The sequence below is a fragment of the Mirounga angustirostris genome, unplaced genomic scaffold, assembly GCF_029215605.1.
Source record: "Mirounga angustirostris isolate CCGP_5_RB_7025 unplaced genomic scaffold, mMirAng1.0.hap1 SCAF_4, whole genome shotgun sequence".
NCBI lineage: Eukaryota > Metazoa > Chordata > Mammalia > Carnivora > Phocidae > Mirounga > Mirounga angustirostris.
This window is the reverse complement of record NW_026991712.1, coordinates 13,247,568-13,264,250: the sequence shown is the minus strand read 5'-3', so window position 1 is coordinate 13,264,250 and position 16,683 is coordinate 13,247,568. Positions and strand designations below refer to the sequence as shown.

The window sequence follows — 16,683 nt, the reverse complement described above, 5'->3', positions numbered from 1 at the left end:
CAGTTGCCCACCCTGCCCAGACTCTGGATTTTTAAGTGGCACTGGAGTCTGTGGACATCTGGTCCTTGGGGTCACAAGGGAGGATGAAGGTGGTTCAGCCAGGGGATGAGGGCCAGGATCATTACCTTACAAGGAGAACTTTTAGTAGAGGAATACTGGCTGACTCTCCCCTCTCCTTTCTTCCAAAGGATCCGGTCAGGATGTTAGAGCCTGTATGAGTTTCCCAGGGTGGCCATAACAAAGCACCACAAACTCGGTGGCTTACCCAACAGAAATTTATCCCCTCACAGTTCTGGAGGCCAGAAGTCCCAAATCAAGTCCCAAATCGAGTTAGGGAGACCCCGTGCTCCTTCTGAAGGCTCTAGAGGAGGATCCTTCCTTGCCTCTTCCTAGTTTCTGGTGTAGCTAGGAATCCTATAGCTTAGGGTCCTTGGCTTGTGGTCTTCATCCTGGACTTCTTCCCTGTGTGTAAAAGTCTCTGCACCTCTCTCTCCTTATAAGAGCACCCGTCACTGGATTTAGGGCCACGTCAATCTGCTATGACCTTATCTCAACTCGACTGCATCTGCAAAGAGCCTATTTCAAAATAAGATTACATTCATAGGACTTGGGGTTAGGATTTCCACATATCTTTTTGAGGGATGCAGTTCAACCCGTAACAGAGCCCAAAGCAAAAGCAATTCCTTTTGCTCCTGACCACCAGTGCTATTCCCCGAAGGACCACTGCTTAGCGTGTATGTAGATAGACGACTTATTTTTTCACATGGGACCTGGATTGGGTCCATTCCTACTCATCATCCCTTTTGATTCTATAATAACCCTATCATACATGTATTCAGGCACGCAAAACATACTTTTGGGCCACCTACTGTGAGCCCAGGCCTATGCCTGGTTCTGGAATAGAAGGATATAAAAGGCCAAGGATTTTCAGTTGGTCGAAAAGTCTGCCAGAAGCTCCCCCTTCCTTTCTAGTCTGTACACGCTGAGCAGCAGTCCCTAGTCACGACCATCGAAAATGCCTTCAGCCGTTGCCAGATGTTCCCTGGGGGGTGAGGGGCAACAGCATCCTCCATTAAGAACCCCTGGTTTAGCCTAGCAAGGCCCCACCTTTGCAACTCCAGAAATCCCTTTTGCTGATTCACCCTCCTTGCAAGAGAATTGTTTCAATTAAACAAACTTCACTTGGCAGGTAATCATTTGCTTACCTTCTTACCTAAAACCCGCTTTCTTACCTAAAAATATCCGCCCATTGGGGTTTCTGATCCTTGTCACCAGACTGGGTTGATACCATTCTGGCCAGGATCGAGCAGAGAAGCTTGACATTTGGGGGGCTCTCTGTGGCCTTATTGAAAAGGAAGGTGCAGCTTCCAGTAGAATTTCTGACCAGTTGAGAAACAGCCCAAATACCCCCATTGAGGAATCACTGCTATAAACTTCCATTCAGTGTCTGAAATCATGTTTTGGATCCAGTGTCTATGGACGGTTCCTTAAAGCTCCAGATTTCTCCAGGAGTCTCCATCCTGTCTTCCTCTCATTCACCTGAGTGTGTTATTATTCAGTTCATGTTTATTCAGCGTTCGCCACGGGGCTGGTACTTCGCAGGGTGCGAGGGTACCACGGGGAGGAGCGCACATGGCCACTACAGGAACGGGACCCATGATGACAATGAGGAGGCTATGAGAGGAACAGTCGAATTCCCGGCAGTGCTAAGTGCTAAGACAGAGGTGCAGCCCTTTGCTGGGCTCGAGGGCGGTTGTCTCTGGAATTGCAAGACCCTGTGAGTAATCAGGTCACGCTCTCGCCGGCCCTGTGTTCCTGCTCGGCCCTAGCTTGGGCCCCTCAGGATCGTTGCGTACAGAGCCCGGTTCCCATCAGTTGCATCTCTAGGGACAGACTTTTCGTGGCTTAGAGCATGCTCTGTAGCAGACAGTGTCCTGCTAACCGAGAGGCGTTTCTGAGAGGTGATGAGGGTCATTCTCACTGGGCCCAGTGAGAGAAGGCCCCGTAGGGACCTTGAACCTCACCTCCCTGCCAAAGTGCCCTGCTGAGTAGCTGGGCTGGTCCTCTGAAGGCAGCCTCAGGCTCTGCAGGATGAAAGATGTTGATTCCGCTCTCCCTCCCCAAAAGTCTTCAGCCAAGGCCTCCGAACACAGAAGGGACCTTGCAGCCTTTGAACCTTTGTCCTCAGATTCTTTCAGAGGGGGAAGGGGCACGGGAGGATGGCGAGGGGGCGTCAGCTCTCTTGCCAAGCCGTCCCACCGGTACCGTGCGTTTGCCCATCCTCTTGGCCACTGGGTGGCTTTCTGGCCACCATCAAATACAGCGTCTCCTTTCTGTCTCCGTTGCCTGGATCCCTCCAGCCTGGGATGGGTGAAATGGCATCGTGTGGCAGCGAGCACTCAGAGATAGCCATGCCCCTGTACTAGCTCTCACCTCTCCTCCTCTCCCCCTTCCGCCCTCCACCCACCTCTCCTTAGCTGGCAGCCACCTGATTCTTCTTTTACAAATGCACTTCAGAGAACAAGCCCCACCAGCTGCCTTTGGAAGTCTTTCAAAGACACAAATCCCCGCCTGTACCCTCCTCTCCTTTAGTTAACCCCACGCATCGCTCCCACCCTGCGTTGTCCTCAGATTACTGCACTAATGCCTTCACGGCCCTCGCTTGGGTTCTAAGGCCGGGTGGTGCTGGCTGAGCTTCAGGAAATGCCCCATGTGGGCACTGTGAGATGGGCAGGCGTCCCCCCAGGGAAAAGGCAGGCTAGCCACAAAGAGCAGAAGAGACTCAGGGATGAAATGGTCCAGAGGGGGTTGGGGCAGGGACGTTGGCTCTTCTCTGTTGAGTTGGGGCTATTGGAGGCTGCTGAGCAGACCTGACTTGCATTTTAACTGGCTCATTCTGCTGCTCTGCTGAAAATCGACTGAAGGTGGCAAAGGTGGGAATAGGTAGACCAGTTAGGAGGCTCTGGCAGAAACCCAGGGTTTTTGCAGAAATCCAGGGAAGGAATGACAAATAGTGTGTGGGGGTGGTAGCAGAGGAAATCACAAGAAGCCATCAGATATGCATGTATCATGAAGGTAGCATTTGCTGATGGCTTGGATACAGAGTATCAGATAAAGGATGGTCCTGGGGTTTTACCTTGAGCAAGTAGAGAGTGAAGTTTCTGTTTATTCTTTTAAGGGGATCAGTGAGGGTTTGGGAAATGTTTGTTTTGTTTCTTTTGCAGGTAGGATTCCACTCATTATGTTTGAGATGTTCATCAGACATCCAAAGAGAGAGATTCAGGAAGTAGCTGGATATATGCATCTGAAATGTGAAGATTAATTTTTGAGTGTCAAGGGGCTCCTTGACTGGCTCAGTCGGTTAAGCGTCCGACTCTTGATTTCAGCTCAGGTCATGATCTCGGGGTCCTAGGATTGAGCCCCGCCTCAGGCTCTGCGCTTAGAGGGCAGTCTGCTTGAAGATTCTCTCCTTCTGCCCCTCCCACTCATGCTCTCTCTCGCTCTGTCAAATAAATAAATCTTTTAAAAAAATGCATGTTGGGCGCCTGGGTGGCTCAATTGGTTAAGCGACTGCCTTCAGCTCAGGTCATGATCCTGGAGTCCTAGGATCGAGACCCGCATCGGACTCCCCGCTTGGCGGGGAGTCTGCTTCTCTCTCTGACCCTCCGCCATCTCATGCTCTCTCTGTCTCATTCTTTCTCTCTCAAATAAATAAATAAAACCTTTAAAAAATAAAATTAAAATAAAATTAAATTAAACAATGCATGTCAAGTCATCTAGGCCATGGGATCCAGACATTTGGTCAAACAGCAGTTTAGGGGACACCTGGGTGGCTCAGTCGGTTAAGCGTCCACCTTCGGCTCAGGTCATGATCCCAGAGTCCTGGGATCAAGCCCCGCATCGGGCTCCCTGCTCAGTGGGGAGCCTGCTTCTCCCTCTGCCTGCCGCTTCCCCTGCTTGTGCTCTCTCTCTCTCTGACAAATAAATAAAATCTTTTTAAAAAAACCCAGCAGTTTAGATGTGACTGTGAAGGTATTTTTTTGGATGAGATTAATACTGACATCAGACTTTGAGTAGAACACCTTACCCTCCAAAATGTGGGTGGATCTCACCCAATCAGTCGACACCCTTAAGAAAAAAAACTGAAGGTCCGAGGAAGTAGGAATTGTGCCTCCAGATGGCCTTCAGTCTCAAACAACAACATGAGCTCTTCCCTGGGTCTCCAGTCAGCTTGCTGGTCGATCCTGCAGATTTTGGACTTGACAGCCTCTATACCTGGGTGAGCCAATTCCTTATTTATATTTCTGTTGCTCTGAAGAACCCGGACTAATGCATGGAGTAAAAGGATAATACTTGGATATGTATTTTGGAGTCCTATTATTTAAGCCTTGAGACTGGTGTGATCCCCAAGAGGGCAAGTGCTTATAAGGAGAGGAACAGACCATTGGGCTATCCAACACAAGTCAGGAGATTCAGAAACTGTGTGTGTGTGTGTGTGTGCGCGTAATATTTACTGAGCACTTACTATGTGTCGGCATCCTCCAGGACTGGTTGCTGCCCTCTATCACCTTATTTGTTCTGGAAACGGGAAATGATCCCAGTGGGGCCGCCTATTTATTTGCCTGCTCTGTTGCAATGAGTCAGCCTCTCCAATGTTCTGGGCTGTGGCATGGCACCCGGCTGTTCCTTCTCTTGTGTCAGAAATTGATTATTCCGGCATCTTCCTTCCAGGACATTTTCAGTTCCCCTGACCTCCCACCCTCTCGAAGCCATTTTGTGTCTCCTGATACTGAGTAATTCCATTTATTAAAACATGTGGAGCCTCCTTACTGGCAAGTGTTGGTAAAAATAGTTCTGCAGCCCCAAGGGACAGGGTCATTTGAACTTGGTGACTTGAAAAACGTTTGGTGTGAATCATGAAAAGTGCAGGGCCATGTTGATGAATTTCCCTCACCCTTTTTGTTCCTTGTTTTTTTGTGTGTGTGCAGCAAAATGTTTAACCCATATTTTCCAAGAACTCTGTAGGTGGGTTGCTGGGGACAATTGATTTTTAGAGGAGTATTGTTTCTCTGGATGTGGAAACCATGAAGCAAAGAATAACATTGAGCAAGAGTCGTCCAGATGACCGGGCCCAGGCTGATTATCGTGTGTTTGGGTCCCCTTGTCGTAGGATATGGTGTGTTTGGGTCACCGTGTCATAGGAGGATCACTTCTGCCTGAGCTGGACTTTGACCCTAGAAGCCTTATTCTAGCCAGATGTCAATGGATCATCTAACTTCTAAGGCTGCAGTTGGTTCAAACTGGCAGCTAGAAGAGACACAGGTATTTGTGTGAGGAATATGGAGTTCTGGTTTCCATCCTGCCCCTGGCTTGCTGTGTGAACTTGGGCAAGTCTCCTCACCTCTCTGAGCAGCGATTCTTTGTGACGAGTTTGGGCTAGGTGATCTCTGAGGGATGAGATGGTGGTCGGTGGGAGGGTACGTGCCCTGAATAAGGGGCTCCCCACCCCTCTCAGCACCCAGCTACCCAGCTAGCTACTGTGTGTGTGGGACCAGGGCTGCCCAGTTAATTTTTGGACCGTGTAATGTAATGAAATTTCCTGAATTTTAGGTGGGGACAGCGAATTCAGAAATACTTACAATATTCCCTGGGTGAAACCTGTAGCCAGATAGAGCCCTTAGGTCTTCAGTTTACAGCTCCATGTGAGGGCATTGTCCTTCATGAGTTATCACAGGCAGGTGGGGGGCCTGCAGGTGAATGAAGCTTCTTTGAGTTATTTTGTCTTGAAACCAGTACAAGTATTTTCAAGGAACTGGGGGAGCAAAGCAAGACTGGAAGCTGGGTCACAAGATTGCTGTTGCCTAGAGCCCTGAAGAAAGGGCATGGCCTTTTCTTTCATCATGGGTGGAAATGTCAGCCTGAGGCAGTGGGCTGGGTCAGCTGATCTCCTTGGGATTTATGGCCGGCTCCAGCCAGCGCCCTGGGTCTGGCTGCATGGACTGCGTAGCAGTATGAGCTGCAGAGAATTGAGTATTTCAATATACTCAGTTTTCACTGAACGACATCTTTTACAGGTCTTTCGTGGGTGTATGTCTCTGTGTGTGTGCGGACGTGTGGATGTGTGCATACACACACACACACACCTTGTTCTTTTTTAAGTGCTGCATAGTATTCCATAGTTTTTTTCAACTGTGCCATGGCCATTTTGCTTTTATCCACTTCTCCCTTTTATCTCTACCTCCCATGATTTTATCTAATAGGCATTTTTTTTTAACCCTATAATTCACACCTCCCTTTTTCCCTCCCTTTCTCCCTTCTCCCTTTTCTCTTTCCCTTGCTTCCATCCATCCCGTGGATTCATTCATCAAACATGCTGGGCCTACAGGTGCTGGGTGTAGGGGCAGAATCCTGAGGCCTGGCCTCCAGGAGCTCCAATCCAATAGGAGGCCAGAGAAGAAGCACATCATGGTGAATCCCCAGAAGCAAGTTCTTCAATAATGTTTTTTTTTTTTTTAAGATTTTATTTATTTATTTGAGAGAGAGAATGAGATAGAGAGAGCATGAGAGGGGGGAGGGTCAGAGGGAGAAGCAGACTCCCCGCCGAGCAGGGAGCCCGATGCGGGACTCGATCCCGGGACTCCAGGATCATGACCTGAGCCGAAGGCAGTCGCTTAACCGACTGAGCCACCCAGGCGCCCCTGGTTTTACCAGGTTTTTTTTTTTTTTTTTTAAGATTTTATTTATTTATCTGAGAGAGAGAATGGGAGACAGAGAGCATGAGAGGGGGAGGATCAGAGGGAGAAGCAGACTCCCCGCTGAGCAGGGAGCCCGATGCGGGACTCGATCCCGGGACTCCAGGATCATGACCTGGGCCGAAGGCAGTCGCTTAACCAACTGAGCCACCCAGGCGCCCTTCAGTAATGTTTTTAAAGAAGCTCTTTCTGGCCTTTTGGAGTGTGAGAATCTGAGGTAGAAGCTGATCTTTCAAAGGAGTAGTCAGCCTTTGGATCAATATGACCCTGTCTGCATCTTTGGGACCTTCTAGGACCATCACCAGCTGCCCGCCCTCCTCCTTTTCCCATTGCTCCAGGCTGTGGCTTGAGCAGAATTACACCAGGGTTGGCTCTGGAATAATGGCCGTGGGAAGGAGAAGGTGCTCTCATGGCCTGGATGGGAGGGCCCTTTCCTTTGGGACAGGAGAGAGCAGAACCTGGAACAAAGTTGCAAATCAGAAGTCAGTCTAAAATGGACACAGGGCCTCAGGCCTTCTTCCTTGAGGAAATTACATAAAAATGAGTATAAAAAGAGACAGAAGGCAGTGTGTCCATCAGAGACAGACAGAGAGGGAGAAGAGCCTACAATCAATATTCCTGTTCTTCCAAATGGATGTAGTACTTACGTTTTGTGCCAGGTGCCATGTCTGCTTTTCCTTTCATCCGCCCTACCTTCTTCTTTCTCTGCGGCGCATTGACGGTGATCAGTGATCATTTCCAGAGCGTCAGCTGCCCACAAACAGAGCTCTGGGAATGGAAGAATTAGCATAAGCCATTTGGAGCTTGGGCTTCCGAGTATCCCCCTCTGTCCCCTTGGGCGAGGCATTGTACCTCTCTGTCTCAGCTTTGTCCTGTGTAAAGTGGGGAGAGGGGCACTGGCTTCCTTCTAGGGGTGCTGGAGAGGGTGGAGTGAGCTAGTCCATGGGACACACCTGTCCTTACCTGGATCCGAGCCTGCACAGAGTACACGCAGCTCAGATGGCTCCTTGTCACAGAAGCCGTTCCTGGCCATGCGTGCAAAACAGTACCCACCTCACGCCCCATCTCCCATTCCCGTTCTTTCTTGATGGATCTCTGGAGCACTCAGCACCGCCTGACCCTCTTGTTTGTTTGTTTGTCGGCTCTCTGCCTCCCCCATCCCTGTTGAGCCCCACACATGAAGAGATTTCTGTTGATTTTGCCCAGTGGTTGTATTCCCTGGAGCACAGGTAGGGACCTAGTAAATATCTCTTGAGTAGATGAGTGTCTATTTTTCAAGATAACGTCCAGGCCCAGACTCAGGCCCAGAGAGGTAAAGTCACTAGCTTAAGACCACCCAGCTACTAGCAGTTGTCGAATCTGGAGGCATATTCTATTCTGTAATTCAAACCGGGATAGCCTCCCTGCTGGTAAAATAAACAAAATAAAAACTAACTGGTGCCCACAGGACGGTGAGGACTCAGGCAAGGTTAAGTCAGAGCCCCTTGGGGCAGCTGTTCCCTGTACCTGCCCCAGCACCTCCATTTGGTTGTACCCCAGCTTTTCTGAGTACTGTTCACCAGGGAGTGTGAACTTGTCAAGAGAAGAAGCCTGCCTAAGAGGCTTCCGTGGGGTGGTGGCCCAGGCCTGGCGCAGATGCAGCGCCCGGAGTGAGCACATGCCCCTTCCTCGAGCGCTGCCGAGTCCGGGTGAAGCGGGCTTGTGTGGAAGGCGTCGGGCACCTCGCGTGGGGCCCGTTTCCAGACTCAGCGGGAGCTTCTGACACTGGTCAGCTTCTCTCCTGGTTGTGCGGGACACATGCTGTTCTATGTCCCCCAAGCCCGAGGCGTGGTGCAGGGGTCTTGAGGGCAGGAGACTGTCCCCATTGTGTGGACCTCGTCCCAGTCGGCCTCTAGTAGGTTATACTATTCCCATTTTTAAGACGAGGCCCCTGAAGTTCAGGGAGGTGTAAATCCTGAGCCTGAGATTCAGGCCCGGGTCTGCGACGTCCCGAACACCTCGCACCTCTGCTCTGCTTCTCCAATGCTATTATATTTGGATTCTGATTCTTAAGTATTTATTGAGCCATAAGCGTAGGCTGCGTGCTGTGCCTAATTGTGTTTCTTGTTTGCTTCTTACGGTGCTTAAACTTTCTCCAAATGCGGACATTGTGCCTGGAAGAGGTGTGTGAGAGAAGAGAGAGAGAGAGAGAGAAAGATCACTGCCTTTTGATTCTCTGGGTTGTCGAACTAAGCTGTGGGGGAAGGAGCCCGAGTGTTCTGGATCGGAACGGGAGCCCAGCCTCTTAACTGTTGTGTGATCCGTGTCCAGTAACCTGCCTCTCGAAGCCTAAGGTTCCATATTTGTAGAATGGAGCTAGTACCTTACTTGGAGGGGACACTGAGGATTTGAGAAGTTAAATATGAAATACACAACACACTGCCATAGTGTTGTACCTAAATGTTACTTCTTTGTTTGCCTTGTCTTTGTCCTTTGTCCTTCCTGAGGGTGAAGACCAGGTCTTATTCATCTTGGCATACCTACCTTCTTCTTCTTTTTTTAAAAATTTATTTATTTGAGAGAGAGAGAGAGAGCTAGAGAGAGCGCACAAGCAGGCAGAGATGCAGGCAGAGGGAGAGGGAGAAGCAGGCTCCTCACTGAGCAGGGAGCCTGATGCGGAGCTCAATCCCGGGACCCTGGGATCATGACCTGAGCTGAAGGCAGATACCTAACCGACTCACCTACCCCCACCCCCCCAATCCAGGCACCCTGCATCCCCACCTTCTAACACAGTTCTTGGTACATGGTGGATGTATGCCCACTGCAGGGTGCATGCAGGAATGGATGCAAAACCAAAGTAATAGGCCAGTGGTCTGTTGGGGCCACTTCTGGTCAGTTGTCGAGGGACATGTTTCCTGGAGTCTTATCCCCGCTTGTCAGATCCAGGCCAGGACAACGATATGGTGGTTCCATTGTTCCCAGATAGCATTTCCTATCTTAACGTCTCCCTGGAGCCGCCCTCGGCCCCACCCTGCTCTCCTGGCCTATCACTGATCCCCACTTGGACCCTGACAGGGTCCATTGCAGCCTGCCGCGAAGAAAGCTTTCCTGTGGCCGGCACTGCTCCTTGTCTCCTCCCTACTCTCCGTTACAACAGTTGTGGAAGGGGGCATTTTCTCTCTCTGGAACTTTCCATGTTGCCTGGAGGACCTAGAAAATGTGGAATAAAAATGCTTTACAGTAGCCTGACCCTTCATAGTGTGACCTGTGTCTTCCTATGTGCACCTCACAGACCCCTTGTCTGACTGGCAAGGCAGTTCTTATCCCTGGTCTGCCGTGGACAAAGCTGAAGACAAAAAGGATGGGATTGCTAGTAACATCTTTGGTTAGCGAGAGACCTTAACTGGTTACCAGCTCTGTGCATCTAACCAAGGCTTTTTCCACTGCATGTCCCTACATGGTTGTATGTGTTGGTATTCCATGGGTTTGCTTATTTCCAGAAGAGTTTTGACAGCTCTGTCACAATCGTAGTGATCCAGGGCACTTTCGCATTTGCAAGCTCGGTGGGACATCCCAGGAAGAGGTAAGGTGCCCAGGCATTGCCCTGTGCGTGAGGAAGCAGAAACCTAGGGAGCCAGGTGCCTTCTGGAGATTACCCAACTCAGGATGGCAGCACTTTCCAGAACATTGCCATGGTTCCCTTCCTTGTTCAGTTCGGCCCTTAGATCAGTTGTTCTCAAATGGGGTATAATGCTGGACTCACCTGAGGAATTTAAAAATCTCGCTGCAGGAATTCCCCATACCTGCCTTTCCCCACCCCACCCCACTCCCCCCCGCCCCAACCCAAAGATTCTGTCTTGGGAATGGGGCTTGAGCATTGAGGTTGTAACATCTCCCCAGATTAATCTTCGATGCAACAGTGTTGAGAGCCACTGTCTTAGATGTCACCTGCTACTGGGATGCTGGGAAGCTCATGAGAAGCCAGCAGTCCTCAAAGTCTATTTCAGACAAGAGCTGCAGCCCTCCTAAAGCAAACCTGGACTGAAACCTGCTCACCTTTGCTCAGATTCAGGGCAGCTCATGTCTCAGAAGAAACGACAGTGCTGAAAGAGGAAATCGGGGCGAAAGGGAAGATGGGAGCAGCGCCCCCCCAGTTGTCACATGTTGTGCCCCCGTCATGCGCCAGACACTGGTGTGAGCGCCTTACATATATCAACTTTATCCAATTCACCATCCGCATACTAGCACTAAGTGAAACCTCTGCTGCCATTACCCCCATTTCACAGATGGGAAGACTGGACTAGATAAGCCACTTTCGCAACCTGGTGGTGGCAGAGCTGGGATTTGAAGACAGATTGCTGGCTCTGGAGGCTACTGGTTTGACCACTATGTCTGTTGCTTTGCAGGATGACCTGGGAACCATGTACACTGGGTCCCCTGTGGCCAAGGGTCCCTTCATGGTGTTGATGAGGCGTAGAGGTAATCTGTCACTCCACTGCTCAGGAGTCTCTCTGACTCCCCATTGCATCTGTAGGGAAAAGTGGAACTTCTTAACATAGCATGAGGGCTACCCTTTACTGCCTGGCCACTGGCCACTCTTTCACACTCCATGTCACACATGATGTTAAGACATCTGAAAGTCCCCTCCCCTTTCTCTGCCTGGTGACCCCCTACTCTTCAATACCTAGCTCAAATATCCTCTTCTCTAACTTGTGCAAGACACAGTGCCTGCTTCCCTCTTTGTTCCCAAAGCTCTTGGTCCCTCCCTCTGTGACCACATGGATCACAGCCTTTTTCTCGGGACGCTTGGTGGGTCTTGAATCCTTTAGGACGGGGAGGGGTTCTGCTGTACTCATGTTTGTGCACCCCTCAGCATCCACTGTGGTCTTCAGTGGATACCAACCTCTCCCAGGTAGGATGACCTCCTTTACCTTAGGTTCTTCTTCATTTCAGCCGGGGAGATAAGTGTTCTTTATCTTCTGATTATCAGAGGATTTTGTTTGTAATAGATGCTTTTCTTCAAGGTGCCCCAGGCTCCAAATTGCATAATTGATATTTACTGTGTTTTCCTAGGTTGTCAGGCTGTGATTTTAGCAGAGTCCTGAGCTCCGGTGGAGATTTGCCTCTCTCCAGCCTTGGGCTATCTGCATTTTTGAACATCTCAGGGCCCAGAAGGAAAAGAAGAATGTTGACCAGCTCTAGGAATGGCCTGAATGAAGAGAGGTTGGTGTCTTGCTTAGTGTTCACTTTGATTCCAGAATGAAGTCACCAGGGTCCGGAGGAGGAAGTGGCAGGAAGAGTGGGTTTTTGGCGACCAAAAGTGAAGTATGTTTGTTTCTTCATGTGCTTTTGTGGAAGTGGCAGTTGCTGCTCACACGGAGTAGTAAGGTCCTCTTAGCAGAGTCCCACCAAGGCCTGAGGAGGGTGGGCATGCAGGGAGCCACCGGCTTGTCGAGGCTCAGTATTGAGACTTTGCTGAATGAGAAGGGTAGGAAAAACCGAGTTTATAAGGCACTGGGTGACTTCTAGGAATTTTTCCTTGAGAAACACATACACAGGTGCAGATGGTGTGAATAGCACCTTCAGAAATGGCAAATGATAAGACGATTTATTTATTTTATTGACATCCGATGCCTCGTTTTTGATCAGATTACTGGGTATGTTAAGACGCAGGAGAGTATGACCCAAACTCAGGGGAAAAGAAAGTCAATAGTAAACAGAATAGAATTGAGCCAGTTGTGACTCACACTTGTGTGATCGATTGGTTTTTATTATTATTAAACAGACTTTATTTTTTGGAGCAATTGTAGGGTCTCAGAAAAATTGGGTCGAAAATGCAGAGAGCTCTCATATCCACCCTGTCCCCATGTACATACCATCAGCATCCCACACCAGAGTTGGATGCTTGTTACAGTTGACAAGTCTACACTGACGTCATTAGCATCCAGAGTCCATAGGATTGTCCCGTGGAAGAGATGGGGGCCCGCCGATGCCCACCCCTCGCCTAGTCCATTAGGATCCATTCCCGGTGTTGTACCTTCTGTGACAAGTGTGCGACAGGTATCTACCGTTGTAGTATCCTATGCAAACTCTGTGCTTCACCTGTCCGTGTGTCTTTATGAGACACAGTCTTTTTAAAGCCCCTCAGTTCGGGATTGGTTGATTAAGTCATGATGTGTCCTGAAATGAAATACTATGCAGCTGTTAAAAAGAATGAGTGGCTTGGGGCGCCTGGGGAGCTCAGTCGTTAAGCGTCTGCCTTCGGCTCAGGTCATGATCCCAGAGTCCCGGGATCGAGCCCCGCATCGGGCTCCCTGCTCCGCGGGAAGCCTGCTTCTCCCTCTCCCACTCCCCCTGCTTGTGTTCCCTCTCTCGCTGTGTCTCTCTGTCAAATAAATAAATAAAATCTTTAAAAAGGAAAAAAGAATGAGTGGCTTTATTAAGTAATGTGGAACCATCTTAAAGTGATACTCACTTTCAAAAAGCATTATCAGCCTTAACAGTGTTGCTGAAGCAAGGGGGGCATGGAAGAGTGTAGAGTGTGCTGACAGCCACCTCTCCCCAATGAGCCGCCTATCCTTACTGTGCCCACACTTACCACGTTCTGTCGCTCCTGCCTGTCCCCTGACCAGAACACGCCACCCCCCCCCCCGGCCCCCACTCTCTCCCTTGAATTTCTGTGCCCGCCAGGCTTCCTCCTCATTCCAGGTTGTAGAGACCCAGCGAGGGGGAGAGGCTTGCCGTGGACCTTTGAGACGGTGATGAGTAGCTGACCCTGTCAGTTAAGTTGGGCACATTGGACCCCGTTGATTAATTTGGTCCCAGCAGCTACACACTGGTGAGTCAGGCCTGTTGGGGTCCAAGTCTGAGCTCTTGCTTGGCTGCCTGTGTGACCTTGGCCAGGTTACTTAACCTTGCTGAATCTCAATTTCCTGATCTGCAAAAGGAGGCTAAAAATGCTTCTCTTGAGGTTGTCTTGAGGATTAGCTGTGATAGCGTAAGTGAAAGTGCCCTTTGAGGGAAGACCAGGGGAAAGTGTTTATCCTGTCGGGAGGAAAGCGAGGAGGGCCCCCTGTTGTCCTCAGGTGCCCCAGCCTTCCCCTTGAAAATCCCCATGCAAGTCGGAGAGGTTATAATTTGGCTCCTTCCTCTTTTATTCAGTGTACTTCTCTCGGCCGCCCAGGGCTTTCAGCTTAAGCAAATAAATTATCCTGCTCTGCTGGGCTCTGTGTTCTGTAGCCAGCCATATGTTTGAGCTTGATAGAGATTCTTATCGGGCGGGTAATATTACCCAGCAAGGGATGACATTTCTTATCAGAGGCCCTGAGGAATCAGAGATAGGAGCCCTTTCTTTTTACCGGCAGCCAGGCCTCAGTGTGCGGGGCTGGCAGGCAGGCTGGGGGCGGGCCAGGGCGCAGGGTGGGCATCGGCGGGCCCCCATCTCTTCCACGGGACAACCAGCCGCGCCCAGCCTTCCCTGGCGGCCTTGGAAGCAGGCCCTTGGGAGATTTTTGCATATGATCGAGGTGGGGCAGGGCAGGGGGTGTGAATGCGGAAGGAAGGAGGGGATGTGAAGATGCTGGATCAGTTGTGGGTGGAGACAGTCCTGGCATGTGTGGGGCCTTACCCTTGACGGAGAGCCAGGTGGCCTCCTGCTGCAGAGCCCAGGCCTGGGGCCTCTGCCCCAGGGTTCTGCAGAGGGGAGGCAGCTCAGGCCCAAGTACCCACCACAGTCTTGGCTGTGGGAGTGGCGAGGTGCTGGGTGATCTCCCTGTCCCCCTCCAGATCCCCCCCACCCCGTCCACCCTGTCCTGTGACGGGGAGGCTGGCCTGTGTGGGTGCCAGAGGATGGATGCCGCACGGGGCTCCTGGGCCCTCTGGCTTCTGTTTGGGAGGTGGGGCGGGTGGGCAGGAAGGGAGGAAGGTCGGGGTATTCGTTCGCCGCCTCCTGCTGGGTCCCACATGGATACAGGCAAGGTCTACACCGAAGGCCTTGCGTCTGATTCCTGATTCTGGCAAGTACTCACTGTGTGATACTAGACAAGTTATTTGCCTCTTGTGCGTGGGTTTCTACCCATAGCATGGGGTGACACCGCCTTTCTTGCTGTCTATGGCCGCTGACCCTTGGATCTCCGTGATTTCTGTGCCTCTCTTTTGCCTTGATATCTGGAGGAAGGGGCACTGCGGGGTCTCCGAGGGCCCGAGTGCAGAGCACACTGCAGATGAAGCTCCAGGGTGGGTAGAAGAGGTCAGAGGTGACCACATGATTTGGGGACTGCAGCCTCTGTTTCGGACACATGCGCAGAACTCTTCCCCTCCCGATTTTTGGGAAGTCCTGCCCTCTGCAGCCCTGCTGTGCAGTCATAATCTTGCCATCATCAGAAAGGGAAGGAGAAGTGGTTTCTCCCTCTCCCTGGACCCTTTCCAGCCAGCAGTCCTGCCTCTGCTTCGCTTCCTTCCTGTTGGCCCCAAGTCCTGCTTCCTTCCGTCTCTCCCCCGCCTCTCCAGTCCTGCCCTCTGGTGGGGCGTGCTGAGGTTCCAGTCTCTCTCCTCACCTCCTGATGGCCAGGTCCAGATTCCGAAAGCACAGCTCTGTCCTTGGCCCTCCGATCAAAGGTGGTCAGACCTCCTAGCATCTATTAAAGCCCACCTCAGTGTCACCCCACCCTATGATTCCATGCTCATCACCTCATGACAGACGCCTCTCATGCGGGGTTCATCTCCGTCTTTTGAACTGACCACTATCTTTCTTTGACTTTTGTACCTGATCCTGTCGTGCCCCCTTCTGAGGGGACCACAGACAGGGCTGGGTTCGTCCCCAGCTCTACCCGCTCCTGGCTCTGTGATGGTGGGCAAGTCACTGAACCAGACTGCACCTCAGTGTCCTTAACTGTGATGTGGGCCGTGAGGTCCGGCTCCAGGGTTCTTCGGAGAAGAGTCTCTCTGGGGCTTGCCCAATGACGGGTGTTCAGTGAGTGAGGGGGTCCCCTCTCTCTAACTGGCCGCCCCTCAGATTACCCAAACCCTGCCTCTGCTCAAATTCCATTTCTTCATTCGCTTTCCCTCTGGGCTCTTCTGCCTGGAAGTCAACTGCTCCGTCGGAAAGACGCCGTCTGAATGCCTCCTGGAGGGCCAGTCGGAACAGGCCTTGTCTCTTTCTGCTTGTGTCTGGCTTCCCAGCCTGCTCCTCTAGGGCATCGGCTACAGTTTGTCGTGCTTCTCAGCATGGCCCTTGATTCGGTGATTGAGTAGTTGACTCTAAGGGAATGGAGGAGAGTCATTTGTTCTTTTGTACCACATTTGACTGAATGCACGTCTTGTAGTTGGTCTGTGCTGGGCACTGGAGTTGGAAGGAGGCATAAAATGGGGACTGTCCTTACAGAGCCAGTCCTCCAGTGAGAAGGTTGCCCTACCGAGAGTCTGTGCCAGGCACGGACTGCAGACCTGGTGGGACATGGTCCCTCCCCATAGGCAGCTCAGAACCTGGTGTGGTTTGGGGAGTGTGGGAGGAGTTCCGTGCCCAAGGAGAGGATGCCTCCCTCAGGTGGATGCCCCTGTCCCCTCACATCAGAGCACAGCGTCCCCTCTCGAGATGCCACGAGTGGCCTCGTCAAGATGGAGCATATCCAATCTGCAGATGCTCCCCACCATGGCCTCCCTTCCCAGGGAGGGGGTCAGCTCCGAGGTCAGCAGCACCTTTCATCATGGACCTGGCACAGGCCTTGTTAGGTGAACTCCTCTAAGAGGGGTGTTCTAGAACGTTCCAATCTGGCTGATCATGATGGTGCCTTGAGTACTCATGACAGCTTGTCCCTGGCCAGGGCAGGGGGAGGGAGCCAGCCAGCTGACAGTCCTGGTTGACTTGTGGTTTCTCTCCTCGTGAGCCTCCAGCATCTGGGGTTTTAGTTGAGTTTATTTTCCATCCACCACCAGCCCTCCTACCCAAATCATC

General features: G+C 51.2%; 1 protein-coding gene across 1 annotated transcript in view; it reads left to right on the top strand.

The window, feature by feature from the left end:
- Positions 1-16,683, top strand: part of LOC123858718 (uncharacterized) — a 180,283-nt gene that overhangs the window by 131,820 nt on the left and 31,780 nt on the right. The window contains exons 5-6 of the mRNA XM_064587442.1: positions 11,138-11,210; positions 11,805-11,954. The gene's annotated coding sequence lies outside the window, so the exon portion shown is untranslated. The remainder of the gene's footprint in view (positions 1-11,137; positions 11,211-11,804; positions 11,955-16,683) is intronic.